Raw genomic sequence first — 5,185 nt, 5'->3', positions numbered from 1 at the left:
TGACAAAAATCCAACAACATTTTCTAAAAAGATTACAATTTAAAATTGTAATGGTGCATTTGTCTCAAGAGAATTTGTATTCTGCCTGCAAACCAATCAAGATATGGTAAAAGGATTTAGAGAGAAATCACAGCTGAATGCGTAAAATCCTGGGAACAAAGAATGGTACCTGCATGCAGGAGACAGCTGGCAATACCCATCCGTGGACAGAGAATGCAATTCTCTTTATTCTTCCAAATAAAAAACCTTCTAAATTCTGGTAGTTTCTGCTATATGTGACAGTTTTTGTTCACAGCGCACTGTCAAGGAAGTTACTATGTCCTCCATATTTTTGCTAGCCCATAACATGGATGTGTATTAGATCCAGACTCTTCTGATTGGAATAAAAATCACCGAAATGTGGATCAGGTTGATAACTCTAATGTAAAATATTATCTTCTCCTTCCCCCCCCCATGCCTCCCCCCCCCCCCGAATTTCTCACAATGCATTTAACACACTAATCCTTAAGAATCATTTAAGCAATAAGAGTAGGAGAAGGCATCATATTGGAAGGGAATAATTTCATGCCTCAGATGTGTTGTGAAGCATGAGGATGAAGAATAAGTGACTTCAGTCACCTGAGAAGTGCAGTGATTCCCAGAAATGCACTGCCTAAAGTATCTTATTCCTATTATTGCATGGAAATTATTTTAGAAAAGGTCACACCCATGGAGCTAGTAAGAATGATTAGATTTGAGTGATCAAGGTGGCAACCATACAGCTTGTAATTCACTTTTTAATAAATAAGTAAGTTCTCCCATCATGCCTTTAAATATAAAGTGTACATTTTAAAAATTGAAAAGGACCTCCTTGCTCAGGTGAAGTTCCACCCTGGCCAAGGTCTGCCACAGCAGCTGGGAGAACTCAGTGTTTGAGCCACTGTACCCACATCAGGAGACTTTCATGGTGATGTTTGTCCAAACCCAAAACAAGCATCAGCATTGGGAAGTGCCCGTTTTCCCTTCCTCTGAGTGATTCCTCTGCCACAGTCTTCCAGGATTTAGGAAGGCCAAAGAAGTAAACATATGTTCTGCACCACTGTACAGGCAAGAGACACCAGTGCTCTCTGGGTCAAACATCTGTTTGGGTTAGGAATGGGTACTTCAAATTTTATTATTAGTTTTGTTAGTTATCACCATTTTGCTTCTTTTACAGTGAAAAATTACTTCTATTCTTCAGAGTTGAAAAAAATGGTGTCTTCTTTGTGCCGATTTCATTTTTAATAAAAAAGAGGTTTTAGAAAACCTGTAAAAATGAAAAATTAAAAAAATCATTTTTCATTACACAGATAACAAGCTACAGTTCTGCTTGCTGAGGCATCATCTCATGGGTCCTACTAGGCAAATTATCAAATATTGAATGGAAACAACACTTTGGTTTTGGAAAAAAACATCTTTCTTTAGAAATGAATTGAGCTGTAGCCAATTTTTAAAGTTATATCATTAATCTAAAGTTTCATCTTTAAAGATCACACTCTTCTCATTCTTGGTATATGTTGTAATTTGACAATACTGTAAGATATATTCTTCCTTATTTATGTCATTTTATGTTTCTTTAAGTCCGTGATACTATTTTTTATGACACAATTTTTTTTAATTTGCCTGATAACCTCAGTAAAAAAAAAAAGAAAAAAAAAAGTTAAAAATTTAAAGAGCCAGAGGAAAAGAAAAGGCATTTCAGATTTTAAACCAGAATATTTTTTATTCCTGTTAGTCTGTTATGGCTCTGAGGAACTGATCAGAGTATCCGAAGCACTTTTGACTTTGCTGCCACAATGAAATATTTAAATTAAGGGACTTATTTTTGCTCCCCTGTTCAAGTACCTCATCAGGGTAAAATGTGATGAGAAATCAAAAGGGTGAGGCACACTTGAGGAGGTATTCTCACAGCTTACTCAAGGTACATAACTCAGACATGATTCCACATAATGAAGTTTAGCAGCCAACATACAACACAGAGGCAATAATGTGTCAGAGGATAGTAAAGAACATTATTTAGTTCTAAACAGCAAAGAAAGTCTTATATTCAAGATAAATTTACAGGGCATTTACTGATTGCTAGAATGCAAGAAATGCTGTAATTTCCTCTTTCTAGACTGAACTTCTACTGTTCCATTTTTAGCAATTGTTCTGGCAATAAAGGGAAGTGAGTGTATTGGTCTCAGCACCTGAGAGCAGGAGAGATCCTGCAAGCGTTTGTCTTTCACATTAGAGAGGATCAGCTGTGGAAGGACTTTGGGGACTCAGAAGGACTTGACAGCTTTGCATCCTTGGGAAGAGACTAATTTGCTGCCAGTTGTGGTAAACAGTATATACTGGGCTGGGTAGTGGGTTTAATTACCTACAATAATGGTTCCCAGTATAAGCACTCAAACTGCTAATCATGAAATAATTTTCTCTTAGTCATCATCTTCCCCCTGCCCCTCCCTGCTTTCCTTGTGATCTGGTTTACATGCCCTCATTTGCAAATATTGTTGGGACGATGTCAGGTTGCTTCAGGCCAAACAATGAGATTTCTCATCTATTTTTATAAAACTTAATCCCACTGGCAATATTGGCTTGATTTCTCTAGTGGTTCCAATGAAAACAGTGTTTCATTTGGCTTTAAAACTTTGATCACAGATGAAACATTACAGGACTATGCCAGGCTATGAGGACCAGGCATCAAAACCAGCTCTAAACAAAAACTGAAACTATGTAGTCTGTATTTTCATTATAAAATCTGAAAAAAAAAAAAAAAATGGTAGGGGGATGGGAATAACCCTAAAAACCCCATAAAAGTTTTTTATATAAAGAAATAAATCTATTAAATAGCAATATACCACTGCTATATTGTAACATGCTGCTGATGTGGTATCAACCAGAGCTGTGGGGTCTCAGATGGGGCAATGTTTATTAACACCCAGCAGCTGGATAGTTTATCAGCCACCCAGCACGCAGAGTTTCACACCGCTCGTCTGTAATTCAAGGGGGACCTTCCCCTCCAGCTCACTCCTACTCTGAGTTTAACTCCACAGCAAAACTTTTATGCTATCATTGCAAGGATGTCTAATCCACACTAAATACGCTAACCAAGGAATACCTCCAGGGCCTTTTTGGATGGTTTTGGTTATACATATATGCTAAATCTGCAGCTTTCTGCATTATCCTCAGTAGGAAGTCGCCATCTCTGGTTCATGAAATGCCATTTTCTTTGTCTGGTATAATAGGCAGGTTTCAAACATTATCAACAAACGCAGGCTGGCAGATTAGCTCAGAAGGACGCGTTCCATAGCGGCAAGACGGATGCGCCTTCTACACTTTGACCTTCTAATCAAGAGACCTTGGCACAAATAATTTGGTGGGGAAAGGGGAGGGAAGCTGAGAAGAAGTGTCCACCCTGCCATAGAATGCACAGAGCTGTATGCAAGAGCCCTGTGATGGATAGTGGTGCAAGTCCATCAATTTTTACAGCCAGCCTCTTTTTTTTTTAATGGCGAGATTCTGCAGAAAGAATAGTGCCAATAGGAACCACAGGTGGGATGAGTCCCAGCAGCACTATGGTGTGCACTGCCAGATGCCAAGAATCTGCAGCCTCTGAAAAATAGAAACACAAATCCTGCATCAATAGTCCTGTGCTTCTCTGGAACACCCTCTGGGATCTGCCAGCTTTGGGAGAGAAACCTCCCTTGATCTTTTAAAGGTATGAAAAACCCATGGACAAATTAAGTAAATAACTGTTATTGAAATTTCATTGATTATCCCTTCCATCTGTAACATTAATTGTGAGTTTTTCATAGAAAGAAGAGGGGTTTATGTCCTGGCTTGAAATCACTAAAATTGCACGACCATGTTACACTGCATATAAATCTTGGGAAAAAGCACATTTGAAAACTGGACTGAAGAAAATGGTGGATCTTCCTCCTTCTCCAGCCTGATTTTGTTCACTCAAAGGTCCATATGGTGAGGTGCTGCTCTGCCTGCACCTACCCCAGGGCCAGGGTGCTGGGCCCTGATATGTTTTGGTGGCAGATGCCCAGCGCCTCCAGGTTGGACCCCCCTTCCTCTTGAGGAGAAAAGGAAAATCAGGGAGGCATCTACAGAAACAATATGTCAGTTCCTTGTAGCTTTGCTCCCTTGCTGCAGGTACCTAAGATGGGGCACTGTGTGCTAAAACCAGACCTCTTGTAAATATTTCATATTCCTGAGACAAGCAAAGAAGGCCTGTCACCACCCTGTGCATTTCTATTATTTAAAGGGTCACTAATCAAGCAGTGAACTTACCTTTCCGACAAATCTCCATACCAGACAATCAATATTCATCTGGTGCTAGAAGTACCCTTTCCCCGCCCGCCCAGCACAGGGGTGCAAGCCGGACTGTCCTCCTCCTCCCTGGGGATTAACACAGCCTGGGCAACGAGCCCTGAGGACTCAGGAGGGTGTGCTGTGTCCAGCACCCCCAGGAAAAGGTTTGGAATTGTCACCAACTGCCGCAGCGGGTACAGTAGTGGCGGGACTAGGAAGGGTTAAAGTTTTGTCTGTGACACTGAAATTGAGGCCAGCTGTAGGTCATATTCATGTCCCAGTCACAGGAAAATGAACCTGTGAGACAGAACCTAATTATCTGCTAAACCAAAAGCCAGTCTCAGTTCAATAACTTACGACAGAGCTGGCAGCCAGATATAGTGTTGTCATGGTAACGCCGAAAAAAAATGCACTGCAGTAGAGAACAAGAAGGAAAAGAAGGAGACTGTAACCCTAAATATGCTGTAGCCGTTTGATCTTGGACAAGTGGATATGTCTAAAGAGCCAGATTGCTACAACTGTCAATCCACTTTAATATCCTCTATAATTACTGAAATGAAAAATGCAATTACAGTGTGCTCTGAGCTAAAAACCAGGAGTAACTGGCTAACTGGGAATTAATTTTAGAGGGAATAATATCGGTTTCTTTCCCCTCTCAACACTCATGGACTGAGAAGTATGTGGGGGCTGGAGAGCATAGACGCCTGCTTTCTGCTAGTCCAAAATCACTGCATGCCAATCAAACCCTTGCTTTTCCCTATCACCTTCCCCTCCTCCCTCTTCCATCCACAATCCATTACAGACAAGGGAAAAGTTCAGTAGAGCAAAGCATAGAGATCTCGCTTAGTGGACTGCAATGTCT

At 40.5% G+C, this 5,185-nt stretch overlaps 1 long non-coding RNA gene across 1 annotated transcript; it reads right to left on the bottom strand.

Annotated features, from left to right (window-relative positions):
- Window positions 1-758: 758 nt before the first annotated feature.
- Window positions 759-4,680, bottom strand: LOC125321253. Its single transcript, XR_007201502.1, has 2 exons — window positions 4,303-4,680; window positions 759-1,285 (listed from the first exon to the last, which is right to left on the bottom strand). It is a non-coding gene; the product is annotated as an uncharacterized LOC125321253 (long non-coding RNA).
- Window positions 4,681-5,185: the final 505 nt, after the last annotated feature.

This window comes from Corvus hawaiiensis, chromosome 2, assembly GCF_020740725.1.
Source record: "Corvus hawaiiensis isolate bCorHaw1 chromosome 2, bCorHaw1.pri.cur, whole genome shotgun sequence".
NCBI classification, from domain to species: Eukaryota; Metazoa; Chordata; class Aves; order Passeriformes; family Corvidae; genus Corvus; species Corvus hawaiiensis.
The sequence above is the reverse complement of the archived record's forward strand: the minus strand, read 5'-3'. Positions and strand labels throughout refer to the sequence as shown.